Source organism: Diabrotica undecimpunctata, chromosome 6 (genome assembly GCF_040954645.1).
Source record: "Diabrotica undecimpunctata isolate CICGRU chromosome 6, icDiaUnde3, whole genome shotgun sequence".
NCBI classification, from domain to species: Eukaryota; Metazoa; Arthropoda; class Insecta; order Coleoptera; family Chrysomelidae; genus Diabrotica; species Diabrotica undecimpunctata.
The window spans coordinates 137,806,325-137,825,047 of NC_092808.1; positions in this window are offsets into that span (position 1 = coordinate 137,806,325).

An 18,723-nucleotide genomic window follows, 5' to 3' on the forward strand; every position below is an offset into this window, starting at 1 on the left:
CGTGTTGATTTTGGCACAGTATCCTTAAATATTTTATAACTTCTTTAATATATCTTTCTGCAGGATTTGCCTGAGGATGTCTGATACTTGTAAAATGAATGTTGATTCCCTTTTTCTCACAAAATGTCCGAAATTTTTGGTTGTTAAAATATGTAGCATTATCTATTATGCAATTTCTAAATGGTCCTATTTCTTCGAAAAATTGATTAATATATAATTTTAATGTTTTAACATTTGTTCTAGAGCAGGGATATAGTTTAATAAATTTTGTATATAAATCAACTATCACTAGTATATGCTTTTTTCCTGTTGGACTGAGAACTAAATTTGAAATAAAATCCATGGAAACTGTATTTAGTTTTTCATATACAACATTAGATTTATATGTGTTCTGGTTTTTGAAATTCTTTTCTTTGTTTAGTTGACATATTGGGCATTGGGTAGTAATTTCCTTTGCTATACTTATGTCATTCTTTGCAAAATAATTGTCCCTAAATAGCATCCATAGCTTTCTTGAACCAATATGCATATAATTGTTATGTAAATTTTTCAATATTTTCTTTGCTAAAGTTCTAGTTATTACATATACTTCTATGCCATTTATTATTTTATAATATACCCCATCTTTCCTAAGGACTTTTTGTTTTTCACTCAAATTGATCTGATCTCTTATAATTTCTTCTTTAGAATATAATCCAGTACTTTCTACTAATTGATTTAATCCAATTTTTATTGTTCGCTGCCCTTTTTGTGGTGTATTTTCTAACCTTGATAAAGCATCTGCCACTATATTGGATTTTCCAGAAATGTATTTGATTTCAAAGCAGTATTCACTAAGTATTAGACTCCACCGATGTATTCTACTGTTTCCATATTTGTTATTTAATATAGACGTTAAAGCTTGGTGATCTGTTTCTATTGTAAATTCATTACCCAACAAATAAAATCTTAATTTTGTGACACAGTGTATTATACTTGCTAGTTCTAATTCTGAAACTGAGTAACCCTTTTCATGTGGCTTTGTGATTCTTGAAATGAATTGTATTGGGTATTCGACCCCATCATGTATTTGTAATAATACCCCTGATAATCTCTCTATTGATGCATCTGTTCTTAGTATGAATGGCTGTGTATAGTCAGGATAGTATATTTTCAAATTTGACAGAAAAATGTTTTTAATTTCTTGGAATGCTAGTTCTCTTCTCTGATCCCATCTCCATTTTACACCTTTTCTCAGTAGTTCAAGTAATGGAATTTCTTTTATACTTAGATCTGGTATCATCCTTTTATAATAATTAATTATTCCAATAAATCCTCTTAAAGTTCTTAAATTGTGTGGTGTTTTATATTCCTGAATGACTTGTGTCCGTTCTGGATCCATTTCGATTCCCTTAGTGTTAAGTTTATAACCTAGATATATGACTTCTTTTTGAAAAAATGTACATTTTTCTTGATTTATTTTTAGTCCAACTTTGTCTAATCTATTTATTATAGTTTTTAGGTGTTTCTCATGATCTTCAGCCGTTTTAGAAAAAATTAATATATCATCAATGTAGTGAATTACAAAATGTTCATATTGATCCAAAATATCATGAAGACATCTACATAGAGCACTGCAAGATGATTGAAGTCCAAATGGTACTACTTTGAATTGATATACTACTCCATCTATCTGAAATCCTGTATACTGTCTACTTTTTCTTTCTAGAGGTATTAACCAGAAACTATGCTGTAAATCGATTTTAGTGAAAAATGACATTCCTGTAATTCTTCCTAATATTCCATCTATACTCATTGGTGCTTCAAATTGCTTTTCAGTAATCTTGTTAATATTCCTTGCATCCAAACATAACCTGATTTCACCTGATCTTTTTCGTACTACTACTATGGGGTTAATAAAACGTGTGTCTGCCTTCTCAATGATCCCATCTTCTAACATATTATTAATTGTTTTGTTTACTTCTTCTCTGTATTTATATGGTATTGGGTATGATTTTGTTTTAAAATCTTTTTCTTCTTTAACTTTTATACTATGATTATAATTTTGTGCAATTCTATTTTATTTATTGACAAGTCCCTTGTGTTGCTGCAATATGGAAATGACTATTTATTTATATTCTTCAGGGCAATTTAAAACTTTTATCATATCTTCTTCTTTACAAATAAAATTATTCTTCATTATGTACTCATTATTCCTTGCTTCCAATTTTACGCACTCCGCCTCGTAGGCATCCATCTGCTTAAAATTTCCATTCCTTAAATATTCACTACAATAATTATTCTTTACATTCTTGTGGGACATTTCCCTATCATCAAAATACATTTCTTCTTCATAAACATCATTATTTTCTTTTAATAATATCCTATCAACTCTTATTCCTTCTTCCACCTCATCTTTCTGCATAAATTTAATTATTTGCCCTTCCAAAGTTACCATTTTTTCTTCAAAATCTATCTTTACTTTCTTCTTTTCCAATTCATCATTTCCCATTAATATATCAACACATAAATCCTTGACAATAAATCCTTGCATATTAATTTCTTTATTAAGAATATTAATTTTAAAATTGGCTAGTTTATCAATTTCACCCAACTTCTTATTATTTGCACCAATAATTTTTATTTTTGGAATCTTTATTATATCTGATAGTTTTAATGTATTAAAAATAAAATTCTCCGAGACTAAAGTACTTTCTGAACCAGTATCTATCATAATTTTAATCATTTTATTTTTGGCCAAAGCATTTATATAAATTAAATTAATAGATTCAATAATTTTCTCTTCATCTAAAGAAATAAATTCAGAAGGTTTTTCATAATAGCAATGGCCTAACTTGTAATTCAAAAAGTTTACTGCACAAAATTTTGATTATTAGAATTGTCAGATTGTATCTGACCACTTGGATCTGATGTCCTATGTCTTTCCCTACTATGACTTCTACTCACATTTTCTTGCCTTGTACGATTTCGTTCCCTGTCTTCGCAGCTCTTATTCCTTCGAACACAATTTACCTGTCTGTTATAGTTAGGTCGCTCTGTATTTCTTCTATTGTTAAAATCTTGTCTATTATTATTAGTACTGTTATTAAAATGTTGTCTATTATAATTAGTATTGTTATTAAAATTTTGTCTATTATAACTAGTATTATTATTAAAGTTCTGTCTATTTGGATTACTGTTATTATTATTAAAATTTTGTAAATTATTACCATACCTAGTATTAATGTTATATGATTGTCTATCATTTTTATTATATTGAAAGTTATTATTGTTTTTTCTGTTGTTATTATTACTTGTCATATTGCCTCTTTGTATTCTTTGAATAAAATTAATAAAACTATCTATTGTTTGAATATTTTGTACAGTTACTGTTTGGACAACATCAACATCAAAATGTCTAGATACATTTAAGACTGTTTCATCCTCTCTAAGTGGTGGTTCTAAATATTTTGCAACTGTTATCAATTTCAATGCATAATCTACCATATTTGATTTTAAATTTTGATTATACTTTCCAAAATATAGAATTTCTCTAAACTTGGCTTGCTCTAATTCACCCCAATAATAATTTAAAAATTTATTTTCAAATATTTGAAAATTATCTAAATCATTCTCAATACTAGCAAACCAAGTTGCTGCATTGTCATTTAATGTCACTCTAATATAATCTTTAATATCATTAATATTATTCACAAATCTTAATTTATGTTTTAAACTATTTATGTATACTCTAGGATGCAAATTTTTTATATTACCAGAGAATTTAATCCCAGTCTCATTTGTTAAATTTAAGTAAGGTCTCCCTATGTCTCTCATTTGTGAAATATCATCTATTCTCTGTTCCACATTTCTTATTTGATTACAATTTATTTGGATATTTTGTTGTATATCGTCTAATTTTTCTTCTGTGTTTCTCCTGTCTTCGTTAATTTTTACTTCTAAGTTACATTTCTGTAACTCTATTTTCTGTTCTATATCTATCTTATTATCTTGAATAATCCTCTTTACTTCTGTCCTCTCATTGTCTATCCTTTTCTTGTAGTCATTCCGTATACTTTTTATTTCATTTGCTACTTTTTTCTCTGCAGCTTCAAGTTTTTTATCCATTTGTTTTACAATTTTATTATTATTATCTTCTATTTTCTTTTCTAATTTTCTATAATTCTCTTCCAATTTCTGTTCCATTTTTTTCATGTCTTCTTTGACTTCTTTTGAATTCTCTTCCAATTTTTTTATGTCTTCTTTAATTTCTTTTGAATTCTCTTCCATTTTTTTCGTATTCTCTTCCATTTTCTGTTCCATTTTTTTCATGTCTTCTTTGATTTCTTTTGAATTCTCTTCCATTGTCTTGTTCATCTGCATCATTAATGACATCAAAGCTGCCATATTGACATTTTCCTCTCTTTCTGGATTCATTTCTGCAGTATCTTGTGGAACTTGAACTAAACTCTCCTCTTGTATAGGTTGTGTTTCTACTTCCACATCTTCTTCATTCTTTTTGCTTCTTGTACCTTTCTTTCCTTGAGACATTTTGAGACTTTACTTGTTCAAATATAATTAAAATAAAATCTATAATTTTTTCTTTCTACTGATAATTAATTTAATTATATGAGAGCACTTATCTTCCCAAACTAATTCTTTTAAATAGAGAGCCACCGCGTTGGGTGCCAAATTGTTATGATGTGTTTTTTGTTTGAATGATGAGCAATGAGTATTTTTAATAATATAATATATAGGGTTTTTATCGCGGTTCTCAAAGAATTAGCTTGGAAGTACTTTTTTAAATTATCTTTATTATAACTATTATGAAACACACATATATATCTAACCTAGTCAATGTAAATTTAAAATAAACTATCTTTAAACTGATATTCTTATAAAACTAATTAAATTCTATAGACAATCTAAAATTTAAACAAACTATCTTCAAAATTGAAATTGTTATGACACTAACTAAATTATATTAACAAAATTTTGTACCTTTCTTTCACTGAATGCCTAAATGAACTATTTTCCACTAAGTATATAGATTCTAATCACCACTGAATGTCTTCGTACTTCAGTTATCCTTGTTTTTTGTGAAATTACTTTTTTCAATTATCAGCTTCTACCAATTTAAGATATATTTTTCTTCACCAGCATCTATACACCACCAACCAAACCAGCAAACAGCATTTATATTTATTCTTCTTTTCAATATACCAATATCCAATTATTATAAGTTGATTTATACTAATCTCCAACCATAATATAATTTAATTTCTTCCAATATACCTTTTTTTATCTTCAATAATTATTTGTGTATAATTATAAATGTGCATTAAATTATATGCATAATTTTTAATCTTCATTTAACTCACTATATTAAACTATTTGACTATTTGTACTTGATTCACTGACTCTAACTAACTTTCATAATAAACTGCTTGACTTCTGACTAAAAAACTTAAAAAAAAACTGCCCAAAAAACTCTTCTGACTGCACTATCTAAAACTTTTCTGACTAAAAACTTTCAAAAACTGCCATCTTGGATCCAAATCACGGGTATTTATATGTTTTTGAATTTCTAGAACCATCTCGTAAGATATCATGTTCCAATTTGTTCTATTTAATACTTGTCTGAATTTTCTGGAACAAACCATTTCGCAAACATGGCCATCTCCGGAGATCCAGAGAATTCCATTCTTTTCTATTAATAATTTTGTTTACATTTAGGCTTTTCAGATCAGAATATATAATTAAATTAGTAACTTAACATTCTAATTTAATAAAATACACATTTCAAACAATATATTATTATAACCCACTTTATATTCGTAAATATTCTTAAACGTCACTTCAGAGTATAAATATCTGTCAAATTTCGAGAGTATTTTTGGTTGCCTAGGCACATGGCTCACTTAAATCTATCTACCACATTATAATTACTAAAATACAACTTTTTACACTTATTATATGCTAATTTATTAAAAATACCCTCACATAAATATATTTTTATTAAATTCTCTAGTATATAACTTATTTAAAACAACCAAATATCTAATATTATGTAGTATATAACTTATAAATTATTTTCTATAAACCGTAATCGTATCAATATATATATATATATATATAAACTAAGGTACACTCGAAGAGTGGTGGGTTTTTCGGTCAAAGTGGAGAAATAAAAGACAAAGACGATGGCTACTTCATCTATTTATTGAAGACGTTTCGCTTTCTGCTCAGAAAGCATCATCAGTTCATCTAAAAAGAACAATATGAAACCAAACATCCATAGAGAAGTTATAACCAAAGTGTGTTACCTTACAAAGACATGTAGCAGTCAGTGATGTTAAAAATATGAAAAAGCTTACAAAGCTGGACATTCAGAGTTAACGTTGTATATAGCAATTAATTGAAACTAGGTAAAGTTTGCAATTTGACAAAAATTAGCACAGCAAAAGAACATGTGATAAAAATACATGTATATATAAAAAAAATTTATAAAAACTTAGTAAAAAACATTAAGGTTTATTTTAAAGTGTAAAGAACTAGAAAGATCATTAGATTGCACTTCCAACAAATTTATTTAAAAATTATATTTTAATTTTAACTTTAGGTAACATTATAAGTTATTAAAGATTAATGGTAATAAAGAAAAAAATGAAGTTACCAGTCTTTAGCTTACTGAGGCTCGTTGGTAAATGAATTTAAAGGTTTGACACCCACGCACAACAACGTGAGTAGAAGTGGCCTTGAAGTCACAATGACATAAACAGCAAGGCAAGCTACCAACCTCTATGTATTAAGGCGGTATATTCAAAGAATGTGATAAATTTGGTTGACAACTTGTCGTTAAAAAACCAAGCAGTAAAAGGAAAAGGTGGTTAAGATCACCATTTAACCCTACAGTGATTGATCTGTCAACAAAGAACAAAGCAAGAGAAGTCAATCCAATATATCATATATTATAATATTATGACGTCACTAGTTAGCCAGCTAACAGGTGAAGATTAATAAAAATTTCCACAGTCCAAAGGTTCAAACATTAAGGACCGTAATGAAAAGGATTCTATGAATCAGATTCAATTTAAAGTTTTATCAAACAAGTTCATCAAAAAGAACAATTACTTAATTATGTAAAAGTGATATTGACAAATATTAATAAAAAGTAAATTGATAAATCTTAATTAAAGAAGGAATAATTTATTTATATTTTATTTTTATTTAAATTTATTATAAGAAAATGTGATAAAGAAAACCCCAAAATGGGACAAAATTTAAGTAAACAACATATCAAGCCTAATTCTGTAAAATTAATGCATGATAAATTTGGCTCAAATTACTAATGTCCGTTCTCTTATTAAGAGTATTAGGATGTTTTAATATTGCACACATTTCTAAAAACTGTCTTTTAACGAGATTGCGTTCAGTGCCAAGAATTTTAACTTCATTAAAGTTTACTTCATGCTTAGTGTTAATGGCATGTTGGGCAAGAGCACAAGTATGCTTAGATAAATTGATATCACTGCGGTGTGTCGTAAGACGCCCTCTCAGTGATCTCCCAGTCTGACCGATGTAACATGAGTCACACTCAGCACAAGGTATATGATATATTACATTCACTTGTTCCAGAAGGGACAGAGGTGTTTTAGTTTTAGAGAACAAATTCCTGACAGTCTTAGCATTCTTAATAGCAATTTTAACAGGTACGTTATTATGTTTGTACAGTTTAACGAGTTTCCCAGTAACTTGAGGAAAATAAGGTAAAGAGGAGTAATGGGTAGTTGGATTCCCAAGTACAGTATTAGGCAGAACAGTGTTATTAATTGAATTAAATAATTCAATAATAATTTATGTAGTATATATATATATATATATATATATATATATATATATATATATATATATATATATATATATATATATATATATATATATATATAGAATAAAAGTTACAGTTAAAAAAACACGTTCAGAGTTTTTAAAATTTATACAAACATTAAAAGTCACAAAAATGTCACAATATGTTAACAAGAACGGTTACAAGTATTCTATTCTATCGCTGATATACAATTATCGAAACATGAAGCCAGGAGAAAAAGTAACTTGTTTTAATTGAGCTTAGTCAAACAATTTGAAAAAAAATGTGTCTAAAAATAAAGTTAACTTTCCATGCTTTTTTCAATAAAACTTTTTTTTTCAAATTGTTTCACTAAGCTCAATTAAAACAAGTTACTTTTTCTCGTAACGTTGTTTCCAAAAAATTTGTACACTTAGTTTCTATAACAATAATAAATTTTTTTACTATGGCAAAGCAAAGGGGCGTACTAAAACACTTAGATAAATAATTTTAACTTGAATTTCCCCAACTATTATGGATCTGAAAACATCTTTCTCTTTTTTCTGTATGGACGAATCATATCTAAAACATATATTGTAACGATTATTTTGCCTACCACATTGGGATAATTATAGGGTTTGAAAATTGGGGACAGAAATTACGGGTCTCGAGATAGGGTTAGCAAAACAAACCGAAACGTTTGCGAACGGCTACTCAAGGTTTTTTTTTTGAGAGCTGGGTCGTAGATAAGTGAATGACAAGGGGGGTGGAATGTGGTAACTACAAAAATGAATCAAAAGAGGTACTTACATGAATCTCCTGGACAAACACAAAACAAAAGAAGGTTCTTAAGCTATTTGAAATGAACGCTGCTTACAAGAATTTTCTGCTGGACGAAAGGTTCTTCTTTCCTAAAAAAATACAATAGGGGTTAGAAACTTTTTAAAGGAAATAATACTTGATTTAGGGTAAAAAATTATTAAATTATTTAACTAAAAAAGTTGTTATCTTACCACAAAGAGTTACAAATATAAATAATAATAATAAAATACAAAATAACAAAAACAAACTTACGTTTAAAAGTTACTATCGGTTTACAAACTCTTGAAGTCGGAGAAATAAATTATTACAAATGGAAAATATCTTTTTAAATGGAACTATGCATAAAGATTAACCTTTAAAAAAAAAAACAAAATCGAAATTTATGGTTGGGTCATCGAGTTAGAATCTATGGAGAGGGCATCACGTGACTAAAAACGACCTCTCTTCGGCCATATTGTTAAGATTGTTTTGACACTTTTGACAGATCGTATATGTTTGTTTACGTTTGTTGTTTTTCGAATATTTTTAGTTTTATAATACTTTTATAGAAACTGTAATAATATATTTTGATAGTGCATAATAATGGTTTCTTGTTCTCAACGTAGTTGCAGTAGCAGAAGCAATGTTAATAAAAAATCTTCAGGAATAACGTTCTACAGGTTAGTATACAAATATGTAAACAAAGTAATGGCCCGTACTTCAGAGAACAAATTAATAGTATTTGACTGTATTAATTTATCTTTATGTATAATCTATCGTGTTTTTAGTGTTTACCGCGGAATAAATAAATCATAGTTTATTAAAAATGTATTGCACTTTTTTAGATTATGATTAAATCTTCTGAATAACTAGTTATATTTTTATAGTAGTTTTAATATTATTGAGTCCGGCCATGATCCTACCGCCATATTGGTATCATCGTTAGCCACGCCTACCTACGCCGTTTTTAATACACACGTTAATATGTTCATAGCTTCTCCATAGATTCTAACTCGATGTGTTGGGTATATACCAATTATCAAGAACATAAAGTTAGCTGTCGTAAGCCAATATTAAATTTTAAAACTTTGAAAATAATTAATATGACAGCTTAGCCACTCCCTAACATTTATAATTTTAATTATTACAATTTACTTGTTATGAAAGCAATTATTGATGGAAAATGTCTACCTTTACTTTAAAATTTCAACAAAAAAAAAATACCCTTATTTCACTAAATGTTATTTTTTTCTTTAAAAGTTCTGAAGTTGGAATTGGACTTAAATTCAAAGCAACACAAACAAATGCACTGCGAAAATAATCTGGAATGATTTGAGACAAACAAAATGAGGGTGAAAGCTAGGCACTGAGACGCAACCTTTGAAACTTGTCTTCTTAAAAACTCAAGCACAATGGAACCATGTGGGTGTCTTTTAAAGTTGTTGTAAACGCCGTTCTTCAAATCTTTAGGTGAGAGTCGGCACGAAAACAAAACAGACATTACTCTTGTAAAAATTGACACATAGCATTTAAGTATAATTCACTTTTCTACCAACAAATTTGCCGGTTTCTTCAGACGACCCACGCCGCGTTTTCTCTCTTTAAAAACTCTTCCAAACCTAACTTCATTAACTGCACTTTAACTCCACACTGCTACTATACTGCTCATTTCTCATAAGGAAAGACGAACATCGAAAAAACATTACGAATTAGAAGAAAAATTCGGACTAACACCGAAAACAACTGCCTTTGACAGCAGCCACACTGAGAATGATGTCACTCTCTTTCAAAAATCGTTCACCCAACTCGGTATAAACAAAACATAAACGAAAAAATTCTGTTTATTTGACGCGCAAAATATTCTAAAGTGGCACTCGATCAAAGAAATACCGAAGAAAGATGCATATGTGATATATAAACAAACTTTAAAATGTGTTTATTATCAACTCCAGCTATGCTTCTTCTTCTTAAAGTTCCATCTCCTATCGGAGGTTGGATATCATAACGGCTATGGTCACTTTGTTGGCTGCTGCTCTAAAAAGTTGTAGTGAACTACAGTTAAACCATTCTCTAAGGTTCCTCAGCCAGGAGATGGGTCTTCTTCCTATGTTTCTTCTTCCTTGGATCCTTCCTTGCATAATAATTCTTAGCAGCTCATATTTTTCTCCTCTGGTTATGTGACCCAAATACTCTAGTTTTATTCTTTTTATGCTGTTCATAATTTCTAACTCCTTATTTAGAGGTCGTAGTACCTCAGCATTGGTAATCCTTTGAACCCACTGAATTTTTAATATTCTTCTGTAACACCACATTTCGAACGCTTCTATTTTTCTTATGTGTTGTTTCTTCAATGTCCAAGCTTCCATTCCGTATAGTAAGATAGAAAATATGTAATATCTTAGAGCCCTCAATCTGAGATGCAACTGAAGGTCTCTGTTGGTAAGCATTGTCTTCATTTTCACAAATGCTTGCCTTGCAGTTTCAATTCGGACTTTGATTTCTCTGCTTTGGTCATTTTTGTCATCAACCCAAGTTCCCAGATATTTGTATGTCTCTACTTTTTCTATTTGGGTTTGCTCTATCATTAATCTTTCATTTCCATGTTGCGTTTTTGTCCGTTATTTTTAGTCCGTATCTAATGCAATAATCGTTAACTGTATTTACTAATTCTTGTAGCGATTCCAGGGTGTCTGCCATTATAACGGTGTCATCAGCGAATCTTATGTTATTTACTATTCTTCCGTTTACAGAGATTCCATCACCCAGATCCGCTATCGCTTCTTGGAATATGGCTTCACTGTACACGTTAAACAGTAATGGTGACAGAACACAGCCCTGTCTTACTCCTCTCTTTATATCTATATTTTCGGACTTTTGTTCTTCTATCTTTATATTGGCCTTTTGATTCCAATACAGATGATAATGATTCGTAAGTCTTGTCTGTCTATATCTTTGTTTCTCAGTACTTCTATTAGTTTTTTATGTCGGACCCTGTCGAATGCCTTCTCGAAGTCAATGAAACAGGAATAAATATCTGGGTTCACATCTAACCATCTTTGAGAGATGACATTAAAAGCAAACAATGCCTCTCTCGTTTCCAGTCCCTTGCGGAACCCAAACTGAGTATCATCCATATCATCTTCTAGTTTTCTATATGATCTTCCATAAATCACATTTAGAAATATTTTAAGGGTATGGCTTACTAGTGATATTGTCCTATAGTCTGAACAATCTTTGGCATATAACAGCTATGCAAAAGGATTAAAAACACTTTTTCGGCGTTTTAACATATACGATAGGAAAGAGAAATACGTTGAAAATATTCTTCGGTGTTTTGATATATATAAGGTGATTTGAAATGCTACAATATTATATTTTCAGTTCTTATTCCTTTCTTATAAGCCACTAGTACTTTTTTGAAAGTTAAAATTGGTATTCTAATATTATCTGTTTTCTGAAACATCTTTTACCCGTATTATAATCGTACTCAACTTAACAGCTGACAGCGTTATTGGATTAAGTTCGTCAGATAATACATACTGGTACATAAACAAACTTTTAAGATTTTTGTTATTGTTATTATGCTGTGCACGTTATACTCTATACAAGTGTATACACTTACATCTGCACTTGTGTCAAGAGTTTATTTTGTTTACGACGCCTTTCTTTAGTTCGAATTTTATATCTTAAGTACTCATCCGTTGGATAACACGAAACAACAAATTACTATTTTTATTTTACAACAGTCTGACAATATATTCTAATAGTTTTTGCTCATTATGCGATGTATCTCAATTTGTAATCTTGCAAATTGTAAAGGAAAATTGCACTCGACGGGTAGGATGAAAAGATAGGGAAAGTGAAACGAAGTAATCTATTGTCTCTGGTGGATGGAGTTCACATCCTTCCTTTGATGCTCCTGCGTGGTTCACTGGGATTGCTTTACGTAAAAATTAAACTTGTTTTAAAACAATGTAATAATATATTTAAAAGAACTGTTTATATTGATAATTGCAAATAAATTAATATAAATAGAAATACTAGAATAATAAAAATATTTTTCCTTCTGAGCACTTATTTATAAGTGTATTTATAAGGGATTAACAATTTTTTTTATTCAAATTAACGTATCACGACATCTTTGGTCATTGACACGGGAGCACAGGTTTACAATAGTACCTACAGAGTTATGATAAAGGGTTCACAATAGTAAAGAGTAACAATATAATACCAAATACTGACTTATAAGTTTAATTTTGTATGCATTTAGTCTTTGTTAAAAGTATACCAATATTATTCATATTAGATTACAACTTTCTGTTTAAATATTTAATTACTATTTCAGTTATCTATTTACTTGAAATCATAAACTTGGTCAACCCTATTTGCAATATCAATAAATAAAAGAACTGTCACAGTTTAACCTACAATTGCTTATCAAATTTACCTCTTAAAAATCTAGTAGACAACAAAAAACTAACTTTTTTGCCAGTTCTTCTCCTATAAGTAATGTAGTACCACTAAGTGCCCTCTTTTAAATTAAATGTCTGTTTTGTCTTTTTGGTTGTGTTCTGTTTGTCCCTAAGTGTCTTTAAGTGTTTTAATTTTAATATATTTTAACATCACAATCTTTCTGCCAAAACAGAGACCAAATCAATTTATCATAGTTTTATAATTACAAGTTGGAGTTATTGCACACCCACAAATTATACATCTACCTTCATTTATTGTCTTATAGCTGTCTTATTTTAATTAATAATTCAATAAATTAACACACATTTCCAAAATATACCTATTGAATAAATGTAAATAACTTTTAAATAATACAACACATCACATTCTTTTTTTTTTAACAAACAATTACGCAATACCTATTTCCTATTTTATTTGTTAGTATCTCTCCTCTTAACAACTTTCCCTCTTATTGTCAAACAGTTACAATAAAACCGATGATCACCCATCACCAGCTAAACCAGGATAGTTTGAACTATGTTTTCTAAATCACTAATTAATAATTCTTGTAGCGGCATGTAATTGGTATTTATTGGTTATTTACTAGTTTAATTTCAAATTATTATATTATTTGTGCCATTTGTTTTTACTTTGTCTGTTTTATTCTATTTAATTTATAATTATAATCAAAGGCGTATATTATTGGCATATTTGCTCTATTTTTCTTTATTAGACAACACCCTAATGAGGGTTTTTGTAATTTCAGCATTTAATTTACCAGGTACCGTAAGACCTGAAGATGCATAGCAATGCATTCTTTTTACCTATTTTAATAACAATATTATGTAAAATATATTTTGTTAAACAACTGTGTAGTCTTTAAGAAATCTATAAGGCTCTTGAGTCAGCTTGAACAGTTCAGAAGTTATTTTAAAAGGTGATTCATATTGTTGGCAATGCGAGTCGCCTGGTAGTGTTGACATATTGTGAGGATGTGCTTGAGGGTGATAGGAATACCGTTACAGTGGGAGCATAACTGTTGGTCTGTAGAGAACATAAGATGACCCACACGTCACGATCACACGTTTGATGATGTCAAACGTGTGTGTCCTATCCTCAGTCTTCAAATTGTTATCTGCTCATTTCTGTTCAGGGATGCTAGGGAGAGACAGCTGCTAATATAAGGTTGTATTTCTCTAAGCTTTGTGTCTTTGGTGATCTAAAGTTCCTGTCACTTGCTTTAGATATTCTTTTTGAATTTTGATTTTATGTCTTCTTGGAGCTGTATGCTGTACATGGGTAAGTTGAATGTAGATGCTTCTTTTGCAGCGCTGTCAGCCATCTCATTTTCTTGGATACCGATATGATAAGGTACCCACATTATTGTTATTGAAGTTCCTCGGGAAGTGTGAAGATGGATTGATTCTAGTATTTTTTGCACTAGGTGATGTTGAATGAAAATATTTCCTAACGAATGAATTGCGCACAAAGAATCGGTCAAAAGGGAACTCAAGATCTTTTGAAATACTAAAGAGTTCTGCGCAAAACCCACTACATTTTTTATATATTCGGTATTGTCCTAATACTGTATCAACTGTACTGACAGAACAGCCAACCCTCTCTGCGTTTCTGAATGCATCGGTATAAAGGAACTTATGATAGTGGCAGGTGTTCACAATATCCTTGACAGCGAATCGAAAAATGATATATTATTTGTTTGTTTCTTATTAAATTTACAGAGGAAAGTGTTTATAAAAGTAGGGGCTCTAGACCATGCCAGGGATTCTGATTTTATAGACGCAAGTGTTTTTTTTGCATTATTGGTAACCAGAAACTGCTACATTCTGTTTATGGATTTGCTACACATTTCTCTTCATTATTATGAGTGATGCTTCTTTGATTTTTCTCTTTTTTCTGTCGTGTCTATGCATTTTTTCATTCTGCTCTGTGCTCGTTGTCCAGGTTGTTTTTGATGTATGATTAATGATAAAGTATTCTAACACTTAGTGGTACTGAGGTTTCTCCCAAATAAAAATTGTTGCATTCACAAGTTATTTTATAAATAGAGTTCTTTGATCTCTGTTGTGCATTTTTTGTTTCGTTTTGGACATAATATATCGTATAAGGTCGTTTTTGGTGTTATGTTGTTGCCTTTCTTTAATTTTGTAAAATCTCTTGTTTCTAAAAATGACAATGGATTTGGAATTGGTTTTTTTAACAAAATCCGGTTTTACTGGACCATGTATTTTGGGGTCTATAATGATTTGACGATTCATTTTTGATATTTATTATTTATTGAATGCAAATTTATATATTCTATTGACATGCTGTTACATTTGTTTTTTTTTTTGTTTCAGATAGCGATGAGTCAGATAATCAAAATTCTTCAGGGAAAGAAGAAAATACAGGGGCTGATTGGGGATTAGTATTTGGAGATATGAGAAATTTTAATTTTAAATAAAATATAGGATTAACAGAAGAAGTCCTAAACATGAAAAATGAAAAAAAATTCGCCAACTTCAGACTTTTTGTAGACGAAGAAATTATCAGCATTATTATCGAACAAACCAACAAATAGGCAAATCAGATGATTGTGAATAACATCGTTGAAGAAGCCATCGGTCCATCTTCAAGACTGCATGAATGGAGAGACACAGACGTAACTAAAATGTATTGCTTTTTGGGGGTACTGATTTGGATGGGTCTGGACCATAAACCTAAATTGGCTGATTATTAGAGAAATTCGGATTTATACTGGTCAAAAGCTGCAGGATATATGTTTGGAAATAGATTTAAATTTTTGTTGCGTATGTGGCACTTCGCAAATAATGATTTATGTCAAGCAGAAGACAGACTGTACAAAGTTCAGTCGCTGGTAACTGTACTAAATTTCAAATTTAAAAATGTTATATTACCAGACAAAAATATCTACATAGATGAAACAATGGTACCCTTTCGCAGGCGTTTAAAATTGCGCCAATATGTGAAAGGAAAGAAACATACATCTGGAATCGAACTCTTTAAGCTATGCCTCAATAGAGGGTATACGTATCACTGCAAAATTTATTGTGCTGCAGACAAATTGATGGCGTGTCTGTGGTAACTAAAGTAGTATTTGAACGTATGGACGGATGTCTCGATAAAGGAACGACATTGTACACTGACAACTCGTACACTAGCGTAGAGCTAGCTGAAAAATTACAAAGCAGACAAACGCGCTTAGTTGGAACACTACGAAAAAATCGGAAAGGTATTTCGAAACAAGTACTGGTATCAAACTGTAGAAGGGTGAAATTGTAGGAAGAGAGAAAAACGGCATTATCATTTTTAAATGGAAAGATAAGCGCGACGTCCTGGTGCTTACCATCAAACACAAACCGAATTTTATTGATGTTTCAGGTAAAATTGAGGTCAAAAAAAAGCCGGAAGCTATTGTGTCTTATTCTACCTCTATTAGACTAAGCATTAAATGGTACAGAAAGGTCGCAGTTAAACTACTTACTGGAAGAAGCATAGTAAATGCTCATTATTTATATAATAAGAACAAAACTGTACAAAAAAAAATCGGTTGCCTGTAAAGTCGGTTTTACGGGCGAAGATTTTACGTGACAACGTCTTTTTCTCTGTAGAATATTTATTGATATGAATATTATTAAATTGCCTAATAGGAACAAGGAATTGAATGAAAATAAGAATTGCATTACCGATTTATTAGGTATTTTATATATTATTTATATTTTATATATTATATTTTTATATATTATTTTATATATTATTTTTTTTATATTATATTATTGATCTTATTATTTTCTACAAAATTTATTTGAAAATTTTTTCGATATATCAATTAGTTGCGGAGATATCGATCATTGAAGTTATTGTTTGCTACCAGTATTTTATATACTTATTTTTTTCAGTTATAAAAAATTACTATTTCCAATTGTGTCTACCAAGTATGGTCACATGTATTTGCCTACATATTAAATAATAATAAGTACAGATAATGTTATGTGACGTTCACTTCTGATTATATATATTTTAATATTTTTAATTTTAAAGAATCAATTTGAAAATCAAAACACTTATTCAGATCGAAGGTTCAAATTTTTGCTAAATAAATTTGAAATTAATTAAAATTTGTAAATGTAAATGGTAAAGTTGAAAATTAAAACATTTACTAAAATTGGAATTTGAAATTCTTGCTAAACACAGTTAAATTCTAACTCCGCGCGTGGTGATTGGTCGGTTTAGTTCGTTTGATTGGTCGCCCTGTTTTGACAGGTTAGAAGTTATAATTTGTTATTTTAAATGTTTGACTAGCAATACGCGCTGTTTCTTCTCAATCGACTGAATTACGATTAATTGCAGAGTGATTTAAACTAATAATTTACTTAACACTATCAACATTTGTCAATAGTATGACATAACCTATAAACTCAGTTTCTCAACTTTTGTGTCAATCTAACAATTAATCAATCAATCATAGTTTACGATAATGAAATATTAGTGTACAATTATTCACCGTTATTGTTGTAGTTGTTGTAAATGACGAATCTAAGCACTCCACATTTTCACTACAGACACAGCTGACGATACTTTCAACGATTTTCAACTTTAGCGATTCAACGCGAGTAATTCTCTAATTAAGAAAAATAAGTCTAACAGATTTCAAAGAAAAATTGTGCTTGAAACTACTTTCAAAAGGTAAACAAAGTTATACTCCCCACAACACACCGTGAGAACATAAATTTATCAAGCAGGTAAAAAAAGTCGTAAAGGTGCGTAATTTGTTACCATAACTAAACATGACCATGGACGACAGTATGCAATAAATAAAACTAAGCAAGTTGTCACTAAATGCCAAGTCTGTGACCAAAAATTTCTCTGCTTAGAATGTTTTTTTGATAAACACAAAATTTTGAGAAAAAAAAAATAGTCATTTGAGTATTATTTAAATATATGTTAATATTTTATTTTATAGTGTAATAATACAGAATAAACACTTTTACATCAAAATTAATTAGCGTTTAAGTTATAAGAAATATACTATAATTTAACTGCTAATAGAAAAATGACGAAGTATTTTTTTCCCAGGCAAAATTAGAAATACACATAAAGTGTGCTCCTGTGGAATACAGATGGCCAAACGATCTTTACTGACTGTGTATATGTAAATATACAGTATGTAATATATTCTGGCATACACATGGCAGTCAAAGTGTTAAAAAGGAATCAATCGTTGAATTTTTTATATTCTATATCTACCTTTTTAGTGTAGCATTATTTAGACTAGTTTTGTCTTGTAGAGCTCTGTATTGCTGCCATTTTTTTCTTTTTATCTTTTTTCTACTATGAGTTCATTGATTTCTTTTGGATAGTTGTTCTCTTTTGTTCTAGAAGTTATTGTGGGAGTATTTTCTCAAGCTACCTGTTGGACATTTTTTATAAAAACTTCTAAATCGTCATCAAGTTGCCTCGTGTTCCTTAATGGCACAGCAAGATTAATTTTGTATTCAATGTTCATTTTGAAGCTCTCCTAGTCAGTTTTTTGATTAGTCAATATTGAATTGAACTCCTTTTTGATCACTGTATCACTCATAGTTAAAATTATCGGTCAGTGATCAATTTATGTTTTAACCGTAATT